Source organism: Protopterus annectens, chromosome 12.part0 (genome assembly GCF_019279795.1).
Source record: "Protopterus annectens isolate FY-2018-M chromosome 12.part0, PAN1.0, whole genome shotgun sequence".
Taxonomy (NCBI): domain Eukaryota; kingdom Metazoa; phylum Chordata; order Ceratodontiformes; family Protopteridae; genus Protopterus; species Protopterus annectens.
Genome location: NC_056746.1, coordinates 798,216,578 through 798,243,142, shown reverse-complemented (window position 1 = coordinate 798,243,142; position 26,565 = coordinate 798,216,578). Strand labels below are relative to the sequence as shown.

General features: G+C 39.0%; 1 protein-coding gene across 9 annotated transcripts in view; it reads left to right on the top strand.

The window, feature by feature from the left end:
* The window catches only part of KIAA1217 (KIAA1217 ortholog), a 2,251,763-nt gene that overhangs the window by 1,745,168 nt on the left and 480,030 nt on the right, over window positions 1-26,565 (top strand). The window contains exon 1 of one of the 9 annotated variants that reach the window (XM_044089848.1): window positions 15,574-16,070. The exons of the other annotated variants lie outside the window; for them this stretch is intronic. The gene's annotated coding sequence lies outside the window, so the exon portion shown is untranslated. Of the gene's footprint in view, window positions 1-15,573; window positions 16,071-26,565 lie in introns of those variants that run through there. 9 annotated transcript variants of the gene reach the window in all.

The window sequence follows — 26,565 nt, the reverse complement described above, 5'->3', positions numbered from 1 at the left end:
TATATAGTCAATAAAGTGTCTTTAATGAGTGGGTACTGAGGAAGTCTATTGATGAGTGACTGACCCCATCCCTTCAGGTCTTTAACGTAATGCCGTAGACCCCTACCCCCATTCTAATTAACCCCATCCATTCAGTTGCTGTTTCATGTAGTCCCCTCTAGCTTTGAAGTCACCAGTGTCGTTAAGTAACGCATCTCAGACTGAACAGCTTTTCTGACGTTTCTGTTTTATTTTAATGATTGGAAATGGCAGTATTAAAGTTAAGTGGTATCAGATCTACTGACAAGTTATGTTTATTGCAACCTGCAGCAATCATTTAGCAGTATCATTTAGTGACATAGTACATTAGCAATTTTTTTTTCTTAACTAATGTTGTGATTTTTATGTAAAACAATCTGTAAATGATCAAAACATTATTTAACAGGTTTTCATTTGTGGACATGTCTTAAGAAGGACTCATTTCTTTCATTTAAAAATATTATTTTACAGAAGCTTGTTTTTTTAGAATAACCAGAATCCCTTATAATGAGTGTTTCTTGTATTGTTACACTTATGCAAAGGTATAAATATAAACTTAATGAATAAATAAAGATTTAATGTACAAGTGCAGACTGAATGTATAAATATAGACAACTGACACCTGTTCAAATCTTAGCTCTCAACTTTACAAAGTTTTGCAGAATGTACAGATCTTTGCCTTGTGTTTTCAGTGTGTTCCTCATAAAATTTGTGGTATTCTGGCAAATCACTGTGAACTGAAAGTCACCAAATTGCATACATTTACGTTTATACTTCATGTCCTTCAGAAAATGCACACCAATGCAAAACTGTTATTCTAGCAATGTTCTATGTTTATAAGTGCAATATTTAAAGTCTGTCCCTATTTTTGGGGCCTTTTTTCCTTCATTATTTTAGGTCTTGTCCAGATTTATTTTGCGAAGAGGTTGAGAGGTATAGTTTGAATGGTCATGTCAGCAGTTCCCATATGATGGATTTAAAAGAGGAAAATGTGACACCTTGAAGTGTAGTATATTTGTGTTATGTTATCCTAATAAGTATACAGAGGTATCTCGTAAAGGAAATAGTTTGAGACAGATGTTATAAATGGATGATTATTAGGGGTAGAAGTTTTATAACTTTTTATGGAGCAGAAACCTTCCTAGACAGCTGTGAGATGTTTTATGCATTGTGATGAAATTTCTTGAGGAAATTATGTGTTATAATTCATGCTAAAGCAACAGAGTTGCAGACGACCTTGATTCATCTCACAAATATATTAGTTTCCCCAACCAGCAGCAGAAAATATAATTATGGGGTAGCGGTTTCCAGTGCAGGAGTAGTGAGGGTGGCTATTCTTGAAGAATGGTTGGATGATACTTGCTTGCTTTCTTTACCCCCATCTTGATTTAGCTTATCATCACAGCCAGATTGTCAAATGTATACCCAACAAACACAGGCCTACAGCAGCAGCAGGTCTCACTGATAGTCAAGTGTGAACAAGAAAGGAACCATGATTAATGATGATGATAACAGTGTTACAAGATGGCCACACTCTGCATCAGGATAGTAGGGCAGAAATGGTAGTTTTGCGGAACATTAAAAGCTAGTTGTTTACCTTTTTGAGCACTCTATTAAGCTGGTAGAATAGTAAAAATTTTCAAAATGAGGTATGTTGCTGACATAATAAAATTTTCAAGGCAGATTGGCAATAAGTACAGCTGTTCTGTCCAAGGTTAGCATGTATTTTTATACCTTGCAGACACGTGTGAATGTTGATGATAACCACTATTCAAAAGTTAACAGGCCTGCAACAGTTTCTATATTCCTTCATTCCACTCTGAAGTGCTAGTATCTACTGCTTATTTCTCATTCATTGTAGAGTGCATTTCAGTTTCATTATTATCAGGTACAACTGATCATAAGCTTATATTTGTTTCCTTTATTTTTATTTGTGACACTCCACCACCTCTGGGCCAGTAGTCAAGTAGCCTCAATCCACACCACTGGTATCAGTGGGGAACATTCACTGTGAGGATAACAGGTACACACACACACACACACACACACACACACACACACACACACACACACACAGACACACACACACACAGACACACACACAGAGACACACACACAGACACGCACACAGACACACTTACTAGCTATGCCCCCTTCTGCCCAGACTGTAAGGTAGTTACCACCACAACCAGACACTCCTGACAGCTACCTTAAGGCCCTTACAAGGGTAGCCAATATACTAAGTGAGATTAATATTAATACAAATGGTAGTTTGGCCAAGAGCATGGCCCACACAATGTCACCAAATAAACATGCAAATACTCTCAAAACTTAAATATTTCTACAAAGATCAGCCACAATGAAAGGTTTAAATATCTTTAATAATAAAAGAACAAGAAAATACTAAGTATATATTCACATTAACATCAGAGTTCAAATCACAGGAAATATTTAAACTAACATTGAAGGGCAGATTCAGACAAACAAAAAAAACATTTCTAAACTGTTTCACTATATTCCTGACTGACTCTTAAGAGAATTATACTATTCCCTACTTAACAGAACAAGGCAGATAATGTGGTGAATGGTCCTTCTTGTTGTCAGGCCCTAGACAGAATACAGAATGCTCTGTCTCACTAACAGACTTCTCAAAATATTATCTAACATATTACTTCTGGAATAGCTTGCAGAATGACATTACTTCTGGTCATCTGACTTCTAGTTCCCATGCAAATCCCCATTGCTGGAAGCTGGCAGGATTTACCATCTACCTGTAAAAATACACAAACAATGGCTTTTCCTCAGACCTGTGGCAGCTACTGAAAGTCATAAAACAATTTCATACTTCTATGCTTCCAGAGTAGTAATTAGTTTACCCCAAAGACAATACAGAAAGCTTCCTAGTACATACTTTGTGTCTCTGGCTGCATTGAAACATGTGAGATAGCATCTTTATGGCCTAGCCCATAAAGTGATTTAATTTCAGATATATTTTAAAGTCTGGGGAGGGTGATTGATAAACGGGTACATAGAGTAGTAGAATGTAAGATGGGAGGTGAGCAGTTTGGATTCAGATCAGGATGCAGCACAATTAACCCAATGTTTGCAGTGAGACAGATACTTGAGAGAGTCCAACTGGGCATTCCTAGACTTGGCGAAAGCATATGACTAGGTCTCAAGAAAGCTGATCTGGGCAGTACTGTGGTGGTTTGAAGTCCCAAAAACACAGGTGGAATTAATACAGGCTATGTATAAGGACCCAATGACTCAAGTATGAACAGTGTTCGGCCTCACAGAGGGGTTCCTGTAGGAATGGGTGTACACCAGGGGTTCCTGTAGGAATGGGTGTACACCAGGGTTAAGCTCCGAGACCACTGCTGTTCATACTGGTGATGGACTAACAATCAGGTTAGAGGGGGCAGATCAGCAAAGTTGTTGTATGCAGACAATGTGGCATTACAGGCAGACTCTGAGCTAGAACTTCAGCAAAGGATAGGAAAATGGAATGCAAAGTAAAAGCACATGGAATGAAACTAAGCACAGATAAGAGGGTGGTAATGGCAGCAAATTGAGGAAATCAGAAGAAGCTGAGACTAGAGATAGAAGGGAAGATAGTGGAGCAGGTAAACAGCTTCAAGTATCTGGGAGGGGTGGTTGAGGAGAAGGAACATCTGAATGAAGAGGTCAAAGGTAGAATCAGAGGGGCTGCAGTCAACTGGCATAGAGTGTCAGGTGTAATCTATGACAGAAGAATGCCAAAGAAGGTGAAAAGTAAGGTGTACAAGACAGTGGTGCGATCAGTACTACTGTATGGTACAGAAACCTGGGCAGTAAAGGCAGAACAGTTGAACTAGAGGTGATGGAAACTGAGTGCCTGAGAAGGGTGGTAGGATGCACACTGTGGGACAGATGAAGAAATGAGGACATAAGAGCAGAAGCCAAAGTAGCTCCAATTGCAGAAAAGATCAAAGAGAACAGATTACGGTGGTTTGGACATGTACAGAAAAGCAGGAGACAAATCTTGTAAGGAAGATTTGGGACAGACAGGGAGAAGGTAAGAGGAAGTGAGAACATCCAGCAAAGATGTGGATGGATTGTGTGAAGATTTGCGACAGTCAGGTATGAGTGTTGAAGAAGGCAGGAGTGTGGCACTGAATCGAGAGAGTTGGTGACAGTTAACACGATACCTTGACCACATGTAGAAAACAAAAAGGGGGATGATGATGATTTAAAGTTTGCTGGACTGAGGTTAACCTTCCAGTTTCCTCTGTTAAAACATATATATTTAAACAGTTACAATAGTGCATGTACAATTCTGTTCTCTCCAGTAGGGGACACTGTGGATACATTTCAAACACAAGTACTTTACAAATACCTTTTCAACACAAACATCTGTACAAATCAGTGTGATATACACATAGCATACAATTTTAATTCATTTGTAACACAAGCATCTTGTATAAATTTATTTATTTTATTTATTTATTTGCAGTTGGTTTACCAGGATAGTCCATTGGGCCAAAAAGAACCCATTTTCAATGGAGTCCTGGGGAGAAAAGCTCCAAACAATCAAAGTTACAATAGGTTAAACATGATAATTATACAAGAGTAAAAGATTCAAACAAACAATTACAAAGTAGTAGAGGAAACATTACAGCTAATACAAACTAGAGATGAAACTTTTACAAATAATACAAAATAGTGATGAAGCTTACAGGTGGTACAAACAAGAAATGTTGCAAAATAATTAATGAGAAGTACAGTTACATATCAGGAATCCTACACGTAAGGGGTACAGCGTGGTGTATTCTTGTGGATACAATAATAACACTAAGAGTGTATGAGATAGGAGAAATTCTAAGGGAATATTGCAGGTGTAAATAGGGGAAGGAAAGGAAGATGGAATTACCAGTGTTAGTTATGTGGGGTGGAAGCAAGAGCATTCCCACTGGGATACTAGATATGAATGAAGAGATTTTTTGAAAATAAAATGGTTGGAGGTGATACTGAATTGATGGAGGTAGGGAGTTCCAGAGGCGTGCTAAACCATGTGATAGAAGATTTTTGCCTGGGGACGAGTTGGTTTGTAGACTTCTAATAGATTTTGGTTGTTAGACCTTAATACTCTATTGGGTAGGTGCATTTTAAAGGTAGAAGACAGGGAGGGACAGAGGGAGGGGTTGAAAATGAGCTTGTGTGCAAGAGTTAGTTGAGTATAGGTGAGATGCTTGGGTAGTTCTAGCCAATGTAGTTGTTGGAAAGAGGAACAGTGGTGGGTGGAGGACTTGTGGCTGGTAGTGAACTTGGCGATTTTGTTGTAGCAGGAGGAGAGTTATGTTTTCAGAGAGGACTGTATGTTAGTTAGAAGTGGTGCTCCATAGAGAAATGAGGGGATAGGAAGTAGAAAGAGTGATTTTAGTAGCAGGTGTAAGGTAGTGCTTTTGCCGATAGAGCATACCAAGTTTTTGATGGGTTTTTTTGATATTTAGTTGTATATGGGAGTTGAATTTGAGCTGGTTATCAATTTAGACACCAGGTAATTTGGTCTCTGAGACCAGTTCCAGAGGTGTGTTGTTTTGACTAGTAATAGAGAATGTGTTACTATCGAAATAGGTGACTTTAGAGGGGGTGAACACCATTAATTTGGTTTTAGAGGCGTTGAGTGCTAGGTGGTTTCATTTCATCCATTGCTCTGTAGTTAAAAAAGCATCTTGAGTAAGCTTGAGGAGTGTAGGGATAGATGAGGCCGAGCAGATAATAGCTGAGTCATCTGCATATTGGATAATGTTTGAGAATGGGATAGAGTTATGGAAATCATTTATGAATATGTTAGAGGAGGGGACCTAATATGGCGACTGCTGTATTGATGTATGTGACTTAAATAGACCAATGTTGGTGATAAATGTAGGAGAAGTGGGGTTTGATTTTTGTTTTGTAGAGGAGGATGATGGAAACACGGATGTGTTGCAAAAAATAATGCATATGAATAATAAGAGTCAAAAGCCTAATATTAATGTATTACCTGGTTCTATAAAAAGAGGAAATATACTGATTGATTGTAACATCCCTATGATGGATGAACCCGGTCAATTTGGAGTAATAGCAGATAATTTTGAGTTGGAAGAAAACAAAGTTATAGTGAGTGAACATAAGGGGTTGAAGATATATAATTATACTAATGAAGTATTGGATGTGCATCATGGGGAATTGTTATCAAAAGGGTTTACTTTGTCCCAAAAGGTCAAAATTATGGAGTGGATACTATTTTAGACATCAAGTTGTTCTTGAGATTGACTAATCAAAAAATATTACTAGAGAAGGGTGAAGAAGAAGATAGTAATAAGAATGCTAATGGATCGTTGTGTAGGAAAAGTAAATATAACCCCCCTTTGGTACCACCGGTAGCTATTTTTAAAAAACTTACGGAAATGGAAATTAGGAATTTATATAGTAAACAAAGAAAAGATCGATGTGACAATCTAACTAAAGAGGAGGACCGTGTGTTGAGGGAACTAATGAAAAATTACAATATTAGGGTGATGAAACCTGACAAGGGGTGGGGTCGTTATAATGCACCAATTTGACTACACTAATAGAATGTTGAAGCATTTGAACAATAGTGAATTCTTTATGCTAGCTTCTATAAATTAAATTAATATTTTTAATAGAAGGTTGGATTTTTTATTGGAAGACCTCTTTCTGGAATACAATTTCTCGGATGAAGAAATAAAAGTTTTGAAACTGGAGCACCCAAAGGTTGCTTCCTTTTTTAGAATACCAAAAATCCATAAATCTGTTAATGATCCACCAATGAGGCCTATAGTGGCAGGGAGAGGAAGTAAAATGGAGCCTCTAGCCAAGATGGTAGATTTTCACCTAAAAATTTTTTTTGAGGGGAAGGACCATGTGTTAAAGGATTCCTGGCATTTATTGAGGAATTTAGCAGAGGTGGAATTTGAAGAAAAAGTGATTTTTTTTTGAGTATTGATGAGAAGGATCTGTATCTAAGTATCCCCCATGAGGAAGGTCTGGAAATGTTCCAAAAAGCCCTTTAGGAAGGGTACTAAGTTTTCTAGTGACTCAATTTTTGTGTTGTCAATCCTTATGGAATTGGTGTTGGGTAACAATTTTGTTTGGTTTCAAGGAGAGTACTTTAAACAGACTCTGGGAGTAGCAATGGGCGCAATTGCAGCCCCAGTTTTTGCTAATGTAGTTTTATGGTATTGGGAGACAAAGTTTGTCCTGGAATCAAGGTTTAAAGATATGATCTACAGATATTATAGATTTTTGGATGACATCCTGATATTGTGGACAGAGGGAGAAGATCAGGCAGATGATTTTCTTGAATATATCAACTGCACTACAAATTTCTTAACTTTTACAAGTACTAAAAGTAAGGAAATGGTCAATTATTTGGATGTGCATTTATATAAGGATGTGAGTTATTATAAGTGTTATGAATCATCAATTTACAGGAAACCTACTTACTCAAATAGTTTGCTACATTTTAACAGTGAACATCCTTTTTGGCAAAAAAGGAACCTTATTAAGGGGCAAATGATTAGGGTATCTAGATTGACTAGCGAATACAACAAATTTGCGGAAGAAATTTAACATTTTGAAAGAGATGTTATTGGCTAGGGGATACCCTAAGTTACTAATTGAAGGACAAGAAAGGTACGTGATGGAGAGAAGGACGGACTTGTACCCCCCTTTGCTTAAGAACCCGAATGTGACAATAGGTGGATCAGATGCACTTATGAGTTCATTCAACTGCATCTTAACATTTGATGAACAATCCTCAGAAATTAGTAGAATTTTAGAGAAGAACTGGAATGGAGTATTTGGGGCTTTTGGTCTAATTGACAAGGTAGGCCCTAGCCCTAGGGTAGTGTTTAGAAGGGGTAACAACATGAAAATCTTTTTGAAAGGACTCAAAACAAGGGGGACAGGATTATGCTGGGGAAAATGAGCCCTTGTGGATGTTGTAGGGAATGTAGATTTATGTTTGAAACAAGGAACCTGACTATTGAAGGTTATGACAGGGTTATTAACATTAACGGTAATTATAATTGTAAAACCAAGGGAGTTGTTTATGTAGCCCTATGTCAATCTGGTAAAGCCTACTACATTGGTAAAACAGAAAATGAGTTGAGGAAGAGGGTCTACCAACACAGCTATGCCATTAAAAAACGGGACAACACGAATGCATTATACAAGCATAGTGTTGTATGTAGGGATTTTAAGAAATTTAGGTTTTGTGTGTTGGAAAAGGTCAGAAAGCAAGAGAGAGGTGGTAATTGGTCCATTTTTTGGAATATAGGGAGACCTTTTGGCAGGTGTTACTGAATGCAAGCATGAAACGAGGTTTAAACAATAGAATATCTATTAACAGTGTACTCAATATGAGAGTAGAAAGAAGATAAATTTAATTTATAAATAAGACTGATAAGGGATAGATCGTTTGTCTGTACATGAAATTTAATAATAGTATTTTAACTATTTAGGAGTATTATTAGTTAAAAATGGGGTTTAATAAACAGACTTAGTAGATACAGTAGCAGGATTTGCACGTTTTAGTATAGGTTATCCAGGTATAAGGTTCAAAGTGGAAGGTCTTATTATTAACAAATACGTATATAAATGTTTTTATTAAGTGATATGTCAATGATTTTATTAGTGTGTTGGGTTTTTTAAAAAAAATGCTGACAGATCATATGACAAGTATGTAAAAGTATTTAAAATGAATTAGATTCAGTGGTGGTGGAGTTCTGGATTATGAGCTTTATTGCTTTATAGCCACCATTTATGGTACCTACCACTGAGGCTTCAGTTCCGTTATGACTTGAGTCTCTTTCTGCATCATTCTGTGTTGTATTTCTGCCTTTGAAGCTGTAGGAGGTGGGCAGGCTAGTGGGGCAGCTGTCATGTAATGAAGGAAGTATGTGGTGTAAATGAAAATAAGTGATGTCTGAGGAAGATATGTTAAAATGTGCACATCTTGTATGCTGCATTTTATTACAGAAATGGCATGTGCTACGGACACATGGCATAAACTGCAAGCAAGTTCTGCTTTATGCCACTACATGCTTTACTAAACATTATTGGAATATCTCACTTTTGGCAAAACTAATTGCTGGTGCCTTACAATGTCTACAAGCATGGCAGTATGAATGTACTCAGTATGGCAATGACCCTAAGACAGATTGTTCCATTTAATGAAGGAGAAAATGGTGGCCTACCATCAATGAAAGATGGTGGCAGCAAATCCTGTAGTTAACAAAAGTCATATGGCTGTACTGCATGGTATAATGGACAGCATAAAATACAGTCTCTTGAGGGGTTTATCTGTGTCAGTGTTCAGAATGGCTATGGATGTGGCCATGTTGATGGTAGCCATTATGCAAGAGTTGCCTGCTCCTAACTGTGTCTTATTTAAAACCACTCTACTACTGATTTTTTTTGTTTGGGTTTTTTTTTTTTTGTTTGTTTAATCTGGAAGTAAATGTAGTGAGAAAGCTAACCACAGTAACTCTGTCTACTGATAGAAGTATAAACCCTGGTATATGTTGCCAAGAAAGAGCATGTGAGGTATGTTGTATAGAAAATAGCAGTTGTATAAACAGAAGATTTGAAGGAAAAGGAGAGGTAAACCATTAGAGAAAATAGGATATGATGAAGCAGAACTGTTTTACTGATTTTCAGTTACATGTACCGGCACTGAGAAGGCAGACAGAATCGTTTATTATCACCCTTTAAATTAATGGAATTCCAATAAAGATGGAACTGGACACGGGTGGGATGATGCCATTAAATGTTACACTCTTCCATAAGGCAAGATGCAAGTATGTTGCATTGTATATCACTTAACATTATCCTGACAGCATATAGAGGAGAGACACTTTCCCAGAAAGATTCATTAATGTGATACAAAAAAAACATGTAAGCATATTGCATATCCTGCCTTGTTTGAGGTTGTGTGCCTATCCCATCCTTTCCAGAGGGACTGGCTGCAAAAGTCTGCCTAAACTGGTGAAAAATAAAGACTGAATCGGTGGGATCAAAACATTTACAAGGGTGGTACAAAAATATGCTGCAGTGTTCAGTGAACATTTAAAGACTACAAGATTCATAAAAGTTAATGAGATAATCAAATTCCCAGCATGAGCCCATGTGCTGACAACCACAACCAGGACTGTATTTTGTCAGGCCTTATGTGGAGGCTGAACTTAGTCATGAAATATAAGGAGTTTTATCTCTGTTCAGTGAGTGGGTAATGCTATCAGTAGTGATCATCAAAACTGAAGGTTCACTGAAAATGTGTAAAATCTTCCATGTAACCATCTGCCCTAGACTGTGGAGCATTACCCTGCCCAGTAGACTGAAGGCTTGTTTGTGTTGTTGGTGAAGGTTGTGTGTTCGAAAACTCTCACATGCTTATTTACAAGTAAAACTTGAAGAAAGGTCTGAAAAGTACACCACAAGTATCACTTCAGAACATCTGTCTTCCTATAATCAGTTATCTTTGTTTATTTATTGACATTTGACTAGTGGTAAAACCCAACTGGTTAGGTGCCCAATTTCAGCGGAGGCCTTGGGAGAAAAGCTCAAACTGTTACAAAAACATTTTAAGAACAATAATTTTGCAAGCTTTACAAATAATGCAATAAAAAACAATAAATGTATAGTTTAAACAATTATACCAAATTAGACATAATATAAAAATATCGGTTAAGAATAGATACAAATATAATTTTAGAAAGTTTAGAGAAATTAAATATGCTAGTGTAATACAATGAGGAATTGCAATATGAAGTGGAATTAAAAATAAAAACATCATTGGCTTTTTAGTGCTATACATTGGTGGGTTCAGGGAAGGGTATTTGCTGCTAATTTAACCACTTTATTGTAAAGTCATTCAAATTTTTCTTTTTGGTTAGTTAGGAAGGGAGTACCATAAATTAGTGAGTGGAGAAGGTAAGTAGTGCCAAGTGTAGTTTTAGTTGCTTTGGTGAGTAAGTTGTTGGCTCTGTAAAGCATCTGTCGCTTTTGGTGAGCTTGTTTTATGCAATTTTGTATATGCAGATCACATTTAAGATTGTGATCCACTATCTTCTTCTTCTTTTGGCTTTTTCCCAGTTAGGGGTCACCACAGCGAATCACCTGTCCGCTCATGATTGGCAGTGGAGTTTTACAGTGCCGAGGTACCAGCCCAGTGCCCAGCCTTCCACAGAAGGCACACACATGCACACACTCACACCTAGGGCCAATTTGGAGTGTCCAATCCACCTACAGCATGTCTTTAGGATGTGGGAGGAAATCGGAGCACCCTGAGGAAACCCAAGCGACCACAGGGAGGACATGCAGACTCCGCACAGAAGGCACCCCAGCCGAGAATCGAACCGGAGAACCTCTTGCTGTGAGGCAGCAACACTAACCACTGCACCACCATGACCGCCCAAGATTGTGATCCACTATCATCCCCAATAATTTTCTATGAGAAGTGACTACAATGGTTTTATTAAGGGGAGGGATTTTGTCCTTACAATGTGCTGTATTTCACAGGGTGATGGATCCATTATTATACTTAAAAGAATGATGCAGAACACTTGCAAATTATAGAAATGTCACAGACATTAGGTGATTTTAGGCTGCAACTTAGAAGAAAAAGTATAAATTCTTTTTTTTATCTTTACTGCAGTCTTTATGCTGAATTATTGATGTCAATGGACTGCAGAAGCCTGTAGAGAAGGTGGAGATCATTTTGTGGTCTCCATCCTCCGTTTATTTTTCAATCCATATCCCTTGTCAAGGGTAAGTAAAAGTATGGCCAGATGGAGAGGAAGGCATTGGCAACAGTATTTGGAATCTGTACGTTTCATTAATATCTTTGAAAATAAGAGCTCATTCTACTGGAGGACCAGCATTTACTTCCCTTCTGAGCCCTCCTAAAAGGATACCATTAGCAGTGCTGGCAAGGGTGCAGAGATAAGTTTTTAACTTTATGCCAACAGCTACTGTACATCACTACAGAAAAGCATCCAGCAGTAACATTGCGTACAGGCCATCTAGGTGATGTTTACAAACAGCTTGCCCATTGAAATGGACTCATTTGATATATTTTGTATGACTTGAATAAACTAATTGCTGGAGAGTAGTGCTCTAAGTTAAAAATGAAAAAAAAAAAGATGAATTCTTTTCCACATTTTTGTTCATTTTTCTTAAAAATTATTCTTCCCTGGATTTCCAATTTCTGTTTAAAAACTCAATTCAACTTTCCAAGGCTGTTTCATAAGCAGCCCTTTTACTCGTGAATAGAGAATAAAGCAATTCCGTCTTATTGCAGATCCTGCTGCCATTTTGCGGGGGGTGTAGAAATGATGCTGCAAAAGCAGCTGGTTGGGCTACTAGGATCAAGCAGCCATTTCTCATTGTCTCAGGCTGCCACAGGTGACGTGCGTATGAGGTAGCTTGAATGAAAGTGGATGGAAGTTGCACTTTGTAAGTTGTAGATGGAATTTCTTTTATTTATTTATTTTTTAATTAAAAGTACATGGCTGTTTGATCTTTAAGGATGTTCTGCCTAGTTTCTAGCTGAATAGTTGCCTGTAGTGATTAGCTATTGTAGTTCATGGGAAGATTATTTAGACCAGGCAATTTATTTAAAAGAAAATTTCAGTATAAAGTTATAAATTAACTTGTATCCAGAGAGAGTACTGGAGCGCAGTAACAAAGAATGGACCCATATTCTTCTATATGACAGGAGAAGGAAGTCATATTGACAGTATTGGACGGGATCATAGCTCTCAACCTTCCATCTCCAAAATGAGGAACACTAGCCCTCATAATGTGGGACAAATGGGCAAAATGTGGAACACATACTAATGGCTAACTAACAACTTCAACTAGGAGTGCCATAAGATGGTTAAAATATGCTGGTTTTACTTTTAAAGAAGATCCTTTAATGAATTAATATGATTCATTTCTATTTACTATGGATTTCACTTAAGAAAATTCCTAGCACTGAATGTGTAGTCTTTCAGTGTGGAACATGGAGGAACATGAACTTTAACATTTTTGTAAAAGGCCAATTTACTTCAGTGCAGGAAGGGTACTATATGCATTAACCCATTATTCTGAAAGTGTAAACGGATATCTGTAGGAGGAACAAATGCATGGTTCAAGAACATTTGTAAGCTGTAAGAACATCTGCAGCATCATCTGAGGCTTTTCAGAACTGTAACCAACAAGCACTGTGGCATCTCATTTTGTTAAAGGTCATTCGTCTGTGCCATATAACTTTTTATGTACAAGTGTCATGTAAGTGATTATGTGCAGCTTGTGAATGTGTAACAACTCAGTCCTGCTCCAACTTAATACTGCATGCTAATCCTAAATCTAACCCTGCCCCTGTCCCCAACCCTAACATGCAGCTTACCTTAAAAAAGCCCTTTTTATAACACTATTACTATTCAGACAAATTTGAGCTGAATGTATTGTAGGGTTATTTCTGTACATCAGGAACAGAAGTTCAATTCTTTTTTTATCTACTATTTATCTGTGTGTAGTGTTGTCTGTATGAATGGTCAATGTGTTTTTTGTTTATTTTTTTGTGCTGATCATTTAAAATGACATCCATTAATGATATAGTCATATATACACTTTGTGTGTGTGTGTAATGTATATACATAGATGTATACTTTTTGTGTGTGTGTCATGTATTTGTTCAACTGTTGCTTTGGTTGACAGCTAGTAGTGCACAGCTGTTTTTGTCAGTCAGGTTTATCAAACATACATTAAAGTGAATGTTTGCTTTGCTGAAAAATGTAAGTGGAATATATACTAGGTGTGTGTGTCTTTGTGTGCATGAGTGTGGCTTAAGGTTAGAGTAAGTGTTAAATAAGGGCTTAGATTTTATGTGTGTGTGTGTGTGTGTGTGTGTGTGTGTGTGTGTGTGTGTGTGTGTGTGTGTGTGTGTGTGTGTGTTTGTATGTGTCCCAGCTGTGTTATGGCAATGTCCTCTGCCCACCTTAGTAATGTGTGCTTAACCCTAACCTTATGTCTTCCCCTAACCCTAGCATGCTTCTTAACTTTAAAAAAGCCCTTCCCATAACACTACTGCTATTCATGTACTGAATGTCAAAGCATTGTTTGTATGGTGTAATGAATGGTCATGGTGCATGTTTTGTATGTCGACCATATGTGTGTGTGCATGAATCTATTACTTTTTATCTAAAATACTTTATACTTAAAAACAATTTTTTTAAATATTTTATGATTAATACAAATTTTATGAAATACACACAGTTGAATCACATTACAAGTAAAACTTCACATACAGAAAATACTTTTTCGAAACTTCTTTGAGGGGTTTTGTGCCCCCCCTTACTTAAATACACTAACTACACAGTTGCACAACAGTGGAGAAAAGAGGAAAAAAAACTTCAAACAGTGAGTGAACCACTGATGGCACACAAATACAAACTTGTAGAGACAGAGACACAACATCACAGGGGGCATTAGTAATGTACAGATGCTAATCAATACTAACTTGCATTGTAATTCCTATGATTTAAAAACAGTAGTGATTTTCTATAGCCTTTCACATTTTTCTGCAGATTTGATTTGGTCATTTGTGTTTTTGATGAAATGTGCTGTAGATCAATTGTGACACTTTTTTGTATGTGAAACATGTTAGATTTAGAGTAATGTACATGTTAACCACCTGAAATGTTGGGACCCGCTAGCGTAAGTCACAAAATATGAATAATCTCCAAACCAGGTACCAGCACTCCAAAAAACGAATAAATGAAAATTATTAAAACAATGGTGAAGACAAACCAAAATATGAAGACTGAATGGCTGAAAGATTGGACTTTCTTATACTAAGTCCGAGATGCCATTTCTCTGAGGTTTGGCAATCTCATAGTTGGTATGTATAAGTTTGGGGGGTGTGGGGGTGCAGGGAGGGCTTGCCCCCCTCCGCAAAAAGACATTTTAAGGAGAAGAGTAATTTTCAAGATTAGAAGTATATGTGCTAACCTTAACTCTAACATCTTAACTTTAAAAAAAGCTCTCCCCATAATGCCCACTGTGATGTTTTTCATATTTTCAGCATAGAGTGCCAAAATGTCAATAGGGAGCCAGTGGGTATGTGTATTACATGTATGTGTATGTATACATATGTGTGTATGCATGTATACAACAGTATCTGGAAATGTTTGTCAGATTGTCTGCTTGCTCTTGTGTAATGGTGTATATATTAACATTAATACAGCTTTAAGTGCAAACATTTGTTACTATAGCAGATGGGGTGTTTTTCAAGCTGTAGCTGTGGGAAGCGTCAGACAAGCTGCATTGAGGCACTGAGATAACCTGTAAAAATAAATAAAAGTAAAATGAAAGCAGAGCTGAAACAAAAGTCTTTCGCTTTGCATTCTTTCTTTGTGTTTTTTTTACTAAAGCTCAGCCCTTTAGTCACCGGATATCTTACAGTTTCTCACACCCAGATTATTCAGAACTGCATTGCTTTCTACAGAGCAGAGAGAGAGGTTGTCTTTTTGTACACTGGGCGGAGTAGCATACCCTGAAACATTGACTAATCACTGGCAGAAATCACAACATTTGGGATGGTAACCCGCCTGATCTTTTCTAGTTTTTTTTTGTCCAGCAGCAGCGGTCATGCTGTGTTTCAGTTTGAGGATTAAGATCCGTTTCTTGTTCGGTTAACTTTTCTTTCTAGTTGATTGGACAGTAAAAATAAAGCCCCCTGCCTCCCCCACGAGGCTGGACATGGTTACTGCCCTAGCAACTTTTGCAAAATAAGAGTATCCCACACTACAGTTACGTTGGTACTGCTGAAGTGGTGTGTATATATGGACATCATACTCTTGGTCTGCAACCTGACACTGAGCTAGCAATAAAAATTGTGAGGCATACATATAGCAGACAGGTTGGCTCGGATGTCTGCCATGGAATTGCTTCAGGAAAGTTAAAGAACACCTGGTTAAACCATATGAAGCAGAGAAGAAAGTCTGACTGTGAAACCAAAGGTAAGACTTGAATTTCAGTGTTTTGGGGTAAATCAAAGTCTGTTTAGTTATTAAAAATTACACTGGTTTTCAGTACTAAGGAGTTTATATTATATTTTATTTATTTTTACTGGCGGGAAACAAAGTTGTAATACAGGCTGGACAAGAGCATCACTATGAACTTTCATAACTCAGTGATTCAAATAATTTCATGGTTATATGTTAGCTAGCATTAGATATGCATGCTAACCTTTCACTAAGCCATGGCAGAACTAGAGTCTGGCCTCTTCTCAGCACATCAGTACCTTTCTGTCAGCCTCAGAAGCTCTTGGGAATAGGCATATTTAAAGTAAGGCTAGTGCTCTGTTTTGCTTCCAGCGTAAGACAAGACTGTTTACTATGCAGAGCTGATGATGTGTTTTACTAAGAGTTGTCATTTTGTTGCACCTTGTAGTGCATATATTGTAAACCAGCAGTATGAGAAATATGGTAGTGTTGTTTTTGTGTAATCGTGAAATGAAATAAATAACAAGCTATTCCTTGTCTTCTCCCAGCTCTCATCCACTGCACAGCATGTGTAATTCCCACTTGAACTCTCTGCAATGCTTTTAACTTTCTCAAAAAGACTGCTGATGCTAATTAATAAACTGCCTGCCGGCCTGCTAACATAAGCTGTACATGTTTATAGTTTTTCAGCAGAACTTTATTATCTCTTTTCAGTGTGTCAAAGTGATGTTATATATTTGTTCTTCAGTTTTATAATAATTTGAACAAATTTTTTTAAAGCCTGTTTGAAGAATATTTACTATATAAAATTTGATAAACAATGTTCATGGTATAATATAAAGGTCAAGAAGGTGTTTATAGCAATCATAGCTACCCAGAAAAGTGTGAGTGTGTGTGTGTGTGTGTGTGTGTGTGTGTGTGTGTGTGTGTGTGTGTGTGTGTGTGTGTGTGTGTGTGTGTGTGTGTGTGTGTCTGTCTGTCTGTCTGTCTGTCTGTCTGTCTACATGTTTATTGATATTTAATCCTCTTTTTTAAACTGCTACTCTCCTTGATGATAAACAGAGCAGTGTCCGTTTTCAGTTTTGGAATGCTTCGTTTTGTCTTTTGTCATACTCACATCTGTGTTGCAGTAACATGCAAGAAGGAGTCACTAATCCAGAAAGAGGCATTTTTCAATTCTGCTCTAGTAATGTCATGATATTATTTAATAGGTGTATTTATAAAACAAATTGCACAAAGTGTGGGGAAAACATGAACATCTGCGAAGCTATAAAAGTCAGTGACTATTAAACAGTCTGTATGACTGAATATTTCTATGTAGGATGTTAGCAGCTGGATGTCTGACAATTGTCTCTGCTTTAAAAGAGATTTCAACAGTCTTGTTCATCCTGTGCTTTAATTTGTAATCATGAGAACGTTTACTCCCCCATTCCAGTATTTAAGTCTCCACCCTGGATAATGTCTAAAATAAGATGTTATTGTATGCTGGATGATCTGTGCAGCTTTACTAGTTCCAACAGTCAGATGCTGTTTTTTTAGTGTGGGGGGGGGGGGGTCTGTTCTGTGTTTTACACAGTACCAGGTGCTGTAATCAGTTAACATTCTGTTACCCTTTCAGCACATCTGCCTGACATATTCTACTTTCTTACCCATTACTGTGTCTGAACAAGATCTACTTTATTAGCTGTTGGTGGCATATGAACGCATGTACCAACTCACTGCAATTGTATAATTCTGTAATAAAAAGTGTAATATTTCTGTAATTAAAAATCTTATCACTATATAGTTTCCTGTAGTTTGAAGGTGTGGGTTAGTATTATATGGTAATACCAGCCCTAACAGAGAACACTTAATTAGCTTTTACTTAACTAATTTCTATTGGATGTTTTTTGTTTACTTTAACATTTATTAGCATTTCTGTTTTAATTCTGATCCATGGGACCATGTTTTTTCATTTTCTTACCATAGATTGTAGTTTATTTATCCCATAGTTCACCTGTATGTTTTTTATATAGCCCATGGTTCACCTGTATGTCCACATGGTTGGCTCATATGGTCGATATGAACCACAGGCAGATTACCAATTTCACCTGTATACTGAATGACCTTTGCGACATTTGGTAGGAACTGCATTGTCCAGGTATTGTGTCCCAAGTTCTCATACCGTTGTATCACAAATGAAGTTGGAAACTTTTGTTTACTTGCTGTTTATACCCATCTTTTCTGTCACTAAGTATTTCATGCATCTAATACTTGACATATCATGCATGTAATGCATCCTGCATACCACCGAATTGTTTTAGACCACACAGTTTTAATGCTGAGCAGTGATTAGAAACTGATGCAGCATCAATGAAAAATTACAGATAGAAAACGGTACTAACTACGTTAGTCCTTAAGGCTAGTACAGTATCTGTCTCCACAGTGCATGCCTTGTGGAATAGCCTCCTAGCATCATGCTGTCTTCTTGCACAGGGTGGAAAGGAAGGTTGTAAGCACGAGTCGTGTCTAGTTTTTAATCGTTGAATAAGACAATGAGAAAATGTAGACAATGCGTTTGTTTAAATCCAGAGAAGGTATTTGTTTTAACTTGTGTCCACTAGAAACTAATCTGAGATATTCCGTATAAGGCCGTGATTCAGGCATCACATAAAGTAATATTTGTTCACCTTTGACTTCAGCTGGATATACACCACTTCCTGAAAACAAAAATATCCTGCTAGTCTCTTGCTGAACTGCTGTTTAAGATCAAAATAAAAACAATGCATTCATTCTTTCTTCAAAATCTTCTCCATCATTTTCAGAGTCCCACAGCTGCCAGAGCTTATTGTTAAGTAATAGGTGCAAGACAGATGGCAGGAGTGCATACGCACGCACACACCCACAGAGTTTATCAAGGCGTTTACCTGTTGGCATGTTTTAGATGTGGGATGAAACTGGAGACACTAGAGGGGAAACCCTAAATGACGCAGAATCAGATTACAGACTACACACAATGTTCCTCAGCTGTGACTAGAAATATAGAATCCAACTAAAGGCAGCAACATAAATGGTTGCACATCTGTGTTGCCCTTAAACTAAGAATTGTGTTTTTAATTAAACTGTCAAGCAGTCTGCTGATACCAGTAAAGATCAGTAAAAAAATGTCAACAACAAGTGTGATTTCATCCTGCAGCACAGTTGTGAGGGTTGTTATATCCCACATTCCTCCATTCCAGACACAGCCTATGTTCAGGCTGTACCAACTCAAAGCAGAAAGTAAACTGTTTGTTTGTTTATTTATTTATTTATGGTTAAAAAATTTGCCAAGAGCCACCCAGTCCATAAAAAGAAGAAACTATGGGATTAAACCCCATGTCTACATGAAGTAGGTCTTTATATCATAGCATAGAATAATTTTGATTGCACAAGTTACAGTGTCTTACAATATATTCATTAGTATTTTACCTGTACAGATTGTTTTTCAAAGTGGTCCCTAAATCTATCCCTTTTCAACCTCATCATGAGAGTAAGAGGTGCAGTTTATAGGTTCATAGGTGAATACTAGTCTAACTGCCCTGAAGGACTATTTTAAGGCTAGCCAATAACACAAGGTAAAATCTAAACCCTGTATCTTTTGTCTGTAAGGTTATACTAAACCCACCCGTTTGACAAATCCCCCCTAGAGTCTGTTAAAGTACATGTGCTATCTTCCACTAAAGGCTGTTTCATGCTCCCTTGGGTGAAACACCTTTCACCTTTTTTAGCTGGCTGACAGGAGTAATAGGTATTTAAAATTTTAATGTACATACATGTCTGATTCACAAGAAAAATGCTTCAGTGTTTTAATATATCTATGTAACTATTGTCTGTGTTTTGTATTTGTAAAACCTGCACATCTCTGTTTCTCCTTGCACAATGAAAAACTCCTATAAAGTTATATGTACATCTGTAATAACTGTGTAGCTTTTCTCCTTGGGCCTCAGCTGAAAATAGGATTAATCCAAGTCAGTCTTTCCCAGTAAATAAACATTAAATAAATGTAAGCAGCATTATTAAAATAAAATAAAATAATTTTTTTTACAACTTTTGAAGATTGGAATAAATATAACACTCGGGCTGTACGTGTCCACTCTGACTGCAGTCACATTACAGTTGTACTCAGCACAGATGTAAGCACTTTCACAGTCAGGTAATCTATGCTGTATACAGTGTGTGTGAGAACAGAAACATTATGCAATAAATATATTTTAGTAACAAATTAATTTGAACTGAGGATTGCAATGTTGCAGAGGTACATGTCTCTGCACAGTGCAATGCAGTCTGTCTGAAGGGGAAATTGAGACACTTAGGTCACCATACTCAGTCATTAATAACAAGTCATTGTTGGGGACCTTTCTGTAGTGTGAAGTGTTTTGTATAATTCTCTGACCACTTTGTACGAGATTATCATTGTTCTTTTTAGTATTTGACATTTGGAAGGTATTGCTTCATAGAGGGAGGATGATTTATTTTACGTGTGCTGTTTAGCAGAATGTCACCAGCATTTATACCATGTTGCCTTTGCGCTCTGAGTGTTAGCATACCTTTCAATTTAGACTTAGTCTGGGTGTCAATCATCACCAACAGTTGTGCTCAAAATATTCTTTGAATTATCAGCAAGTTTTGTTGTTTCGGTCCTTCAGTAGATAAACACCAAATGGAAGTATGTAGATTGCTTCTATATTTCCTTAAATAAACTTGAGAATATTTCCACAGCATAGAATTTCACAATGTCTTAATAAATCTCTGCAGCTCCAGCGTAACTGTTGATGTTCATCGTGTTACCCTGCTGCAGTCATCACACTTGGGTTATCCTGCCGTCAGGCGGTCCTGCAGTCGGTCCGAATTCCAAAGTCCTGGTCCAGCGTCGGTTGCTGTCGCTTCTTCCCTGATGTCAGAGCGCCAGGGGTATATCAGAGGCATCCAACGCCATTTTCTCCAGTCTTTCATGCCACGCGATGCCCGAAGCAGAAGCAGTTCACAAGTGCCGGTCGGCCGACACCTGAGATTTTCAAATCGAATTTCAGTCCGAAGTCTTCAAAGCCAAGTACCCCATTGGGGAACCTTTTCTTGCCTCTGTCCGATGTCATAAAAAGTTAACAATTGCATTTCTTGTGGGAAGCAAATACCTCATAAGGACTTTCATTCTTTTTGTATACCTTGCCTAGGCCCAGACGACGACGTCACTGTTTGTCGGTTTTGTGCTAGGTTCAATAAGCGAACTATAAAGCAACGCTTTGATTTCGCTCAACACTACTTCGGTAGAAAATTTAATTACACTATGCCGTCAGAGCAACCGACTACCGGCGTGCATAAAAAAACACAAAGATAAAGACAGGCAGCCTAGATCCAAGCCAGACTCCGAGGCCTCGGCTGGGCCGGTCGCTGGTTCTCCGGTTTTCAGTAAGGCACCTACGCAGCCCCTGGCTACCGCTGAATTGGATCCCCACACTGCTTCGGATCCCCCAGCAGAGAGTTCTAGGCCAACGCAGCCATTTTCTTTAGGCCCTGCCGATGATATTGCAATAGGGGAAGCCGGTGCTTTAGAAAGACCTTTGGTTTCTGAAGGTGTCTTCAGACCGACTACTCTCACCATAAAATCTTATGCTAAGCTTAAGACTCCTCTAAAACCAAAAAAGCCTACACTTCAGTCTCCAGGTCAAGGCCCTATGCCTAAGAAACAGATGCTTAAAATGGCTGAAGATTTGATTTCTTTGATCAGGGTTTTCCCAACCCCCCCCCCCCGACAAAAGGCCTAGACAAGAGGAGGATTATGCCTCCTCTGATCAAGTGTCTGTTTCCTCAGGCTCCTCTGAGGAACAGGATTACTCCTTTCCCCCTTATGAAGATTCTGATGCTGAAGACTCCATTCCCTCAGCTTCTCCCCCTGAAGATTATTCCTTTGGGAAACCTTACATACCATGAGGGAACATTTCCACTGGGAAGGTCAGGACTACTCCGATTCAAAGAAAGGCTCCGAGAGTTTTTTTTACTCCCCCAGCACAGACCACTTGCTATCCCCCCAGTTTTGCACATTGTGGATGATGTCTTCTTAGAATCTAGTCTAAATCCAGATTCTCTGCCTCCTGCTCCAGCCAAACCAGATAGATACTATAGAGTGCCTGACTCACACAAATTCCTTTACAAAAGCCCTGTTGCTGATCCAGAGACAATCTCCCAGGGTCACAAAGGGGCTAAGGCTTCTATGACTAAAAATCCTGTACCCTCAGAAAGTGACTCCAGAGCACCAGATAGGTGGGGGAAGAAGGTTTACACCTCAGCTACTCAAGCTATGAGAGCACTAAATTGTCAATTTCACATGCTTAAATACCAGCAATTCCTAATGTCTCAAATAAAACAAAAGATGGGCACGCACCCTCAACAGTCTCAATTCAAGGAAATGCAAGATCTGTTGCATGCAGCTGAACAGATGGGCAAACATACTTTACAATGTGGTTTTGATGTCTTGAAAGCTTCCTCTAGAGCAGCTGTTACTGGGTCTGTTATACGTAGGCATGCTTGGTTAAAGGAACAATCTCTGCCTGATCATGTTAAAGCAAAGTTACTGGATGCACCTTTACAGCAGGATGTCTTATGTGGGGTTAAAGCAGAGGAGGTTTTAAAGAAAATGGAGGATAAGGCGAAATCTATGCAGACCGTCAAAGATTTCTTACAGGTACAGCCGCCACGCTTCAGCAGAAATTGGCCAACAAAAAAACTGGTCCTTTCCAGCTTCTGACAGACCACAGAGGGGTAAATACAGGTGCCCAAGGGGCAGAGGACAAGCACAAATCCCTTACAAACCTCGCCAATGGGGCACTGCAACACAGAAGGGAGGAGAAGACAGGTCCCAAACTACTAGAGGGCAAACACAATGACTTAAACTTCAAACTGCCAAGCAAAACTCTCTTGGCAGCTCCCTTGGGAGGAAAATTAACACTTTTTGCAGACAACTGGCGCATCGTCACAAAGGACAAATGGGTCCTAGACATTATCTCACACGGTTACAGATTCCATTTCCACACCTTGCCAAGGATAAAAGAAATGCCAAACCTGCCACAAAATCAATGGGCAGAGGCGCAAAAACAAATTACAGCTCTCATGGACATGAGAGCCATTCAACTGGTACCTACACAGGAGCAAGGCCAAGGATTTTACTCAAGGCTCTTTCTAGTCCCCAGAAAGGACAATGCTTGGAGACCCATTCTGGACCTTTCAATTTTAAACACCTTCTTGCAAGTACCCAAATTCAAGATGCTAACACTACAGCAGCTTCTTCCCATGTTGGGCAAGAAAGCTTGGCTAGTAACGTTGGACCTCAAGGAGGCATACCTGCATGTCCCTATCAGACAAAATTGCAGAAGATCCCTCCATTTCATTGCAGGTTCAACCCATTACCAATTCTCTGCACTGCCCTTTGGCTTATCTACTGTGCCCAGGGTCTTCACAAAATACCTGGCACCAGTAATTGCATACTGCAGACAGAGAGGAATTCAAATATACCCATACCTGGACGACTGTCTCATCCAAGCAGAAAGCAAGGACATTCTCTTACAACACCTGGCTTTTGTAAAACATCTTCTAAGTTGCCTAGGGTACACAGTAAATGAAAAGAAATCAAAACTAGTGCCCTCACAAAATATGACATTCCTGGGTGCCAGCTTGAATACAATGGCCCAGATGGCTTATCTGACGCCAGACAAACAACTACAATTAACTCAATACTTCAGAACAAAGACCCAACTCCCTGCAAGATAAATTCTGCAGGCCTTGGGCTTTATGGCATCTTGCATACTACTAATACCATTTGCAAAACTGCATATGAGGAAATTACAATGGTATCTAAAAAGCGTATGGACTCAACACAGCCACAGCTTGGAAACAATGATACCTCTCATTCCCTGCCTTCAACAGGAGTTTCTGTGGTGGTCACAGGCATGTCACCTCAACAAGGGTCAGCCTTTCACCCTACCCCCAGCCAGGCAAACTATGACAACAGATGCATCGGACTATGCCTGGGGGGCACACATGGCAGGAAGGTGCGTTCAAGGCATATGGACAGCAGATCAAAGGAATCTGCACATCAATCAAAAAGAAATGCTAGCTGTACAAAATGCTCTGACAGCCTTCAAGGACCTCTTACATCCAGGACAGCTTATCATAAGGACAGACAACACCACAGTAATGTGGTACATAAACAAACAAGGGGGTACACACTCCTACCCTCTATGCAGGCAAGCAATGACCTTGTGGAACACAGCACTGGCTTACCAAGTTCAATTACAAGCTCATTTCCTGCCAGGAAAAAAGAACACATTGGCAGACGACCTAAGCAGAAACATCATGGATCCCCACGAGTGGAAACTGGATCCAGAAATATTCGCAATGATAGCTCAAAAATGGGGGCTCCCAGACATAGACCTGTTTGCCAGCCCTCAAAACTATCAGCTAACAAAATTTTGCACAAGGACTTTTCACCATCAAGCTTGGAAAGTGGACGCACTCTCATTCAGTTGGAAAATGCTAACAGTATATGCCTTTCCTCCATTACCCTTTCTCACAAAGGTGCTACTGAAAGTCAGGATGGAGAGACCCCGAATGATACTCATTGCCCCAGACTGGCCACGCCAGCATTAGTACCCACTATTAAGGAATATGGCCCAGGGCCCACCATGGATTCTACCACAAATTACCCACCTGCTCACACAACAAGAAAATCAGATTCTACACAGCCAGCCCAAAACCTTAAACTTGGCTGCATGGCATATCGCCTAAGCAACCAGCCAGCTCCTCTCTCACAAGCTGTTGTGGATGTTATTCTGGAGGCCAGGAGGCCCAGCACCAGGAAAGACCAGACAAATGGAAAAGGTTTTGCACCTGGAACCAAGCTAAAGGCCAAAATACCCTTCAGCCTGACATACCTTAGATTCTGCAATATTTAACTGAGATGTTACACAAAGGGCTTTCTTTTTCATCTATTAAAATCCACGCATCAGCTATTTCTGCTCACTACAACATGGATCCTACCTTATTTTCACATCCACTCCTAAGGCAGTTTCTCAGAGGGGCCAAAAACATTAGGCCTCCCAGGAGAGCACCAACACCTACTTGGGACCTCAACTTTGTTCTGGAAAAACTCACACTACCTCCTTTTGAGCCAGCTTTCTCAGCTGACTTAAAGTTTATATCATGGAAGACTGCCCTGCTGCTAGCAATTACTTCAGCTAGAAGAGTTTCAGAGCTTCAGGCACTAATGGCAGTAGAGCCTTTCCTCATTTTTCATTAAGACAGAGTTTCTCTACGAACTAACCCCTCCTTTATGCCTAAGGTGGTATCCAGTGTGGCTTTAAATCAAACCATCCATTTACCCACCTTCTTTCCAAATCCACAGAACAAAGGAGAAAGACTCATGCATTCCTTGGACATTCACAGGCAGCTATGTTACTACTTGGACAAAACTAAGGTTTTCAGAAAATCTGACCAGCTTTTTGTATCCTATGCTACAGCATCACAAGGAAAGGCTATCTCAAAACAGACCATTTCCAAATGGATAGGACATTGCATACGTTTTTTGCTAAACCCACCATGGAAAACCAGTTCCTGCTACCATGAGGCCCCACTCTACCAGGGCAGCAGCTACATCTACAGCCTTCCTCAGGGGGGTGCCAACCAAGGATATTCTGGAAGCTGCAACTTGGAGTTCAGTACACACCTTCACCAAAGATTACCACTTACCACTTTACTCTAAGACTAGAGCTGGCTTCGCCACTTCAGTTTTGCAGGGCCTTCTAGCCTCCTCTAACCCTGTTTGACTCCACCTCCCATCCATAGCTTTGGGATTCTACCCAAGTGTGATGACTGCAGCAGGGTAACACGATGAACATAGTACAGTTTTGTACCTACCATAAATGTAGATGTTCGAGTGTATACCCTGCTGCAGTCCAGGTTACCCTCCCTCCATCCCCTCTGAACTAGCTGAACTTATTTCTACCACTCTATTCTATACTACCTCTGTGGTGTATTTGCTTGTGCCTAAGGGTTTTTTATTTTTCCATATAGCCATATATATATATATATATATATATATATATATATATATATATATATATATATATTTTTTTTTTTGCCTACCTATTAGGGGCACCTGACATCTGGGGCAAGAAAAACTGAAGAAAATGGCGTTGGATGCCTCTGATATACCCCTGGTGCTCTGACGTCAGGGAAGAAGCGACAGCAACCGACGCTGGACCAGGACTTTGCAATTCGGGCCGACTGCTGGACCGCCTGACTGCAGGATAACCCAAGTGTGATGACTGCAGCAGGGTATACACTCGAACATCTACATTTATGGTAGGTACAAAACTGTACTTTCTAATGGTGTAATTTACCTTTACTCCAATTCCACAGAGTTTGAGAAGATACTAAAATTCTGACCTCTAAATCTCTAAGCACAAGAAATGTGGGCAAAACCAAAGGTAATTGGGCACAA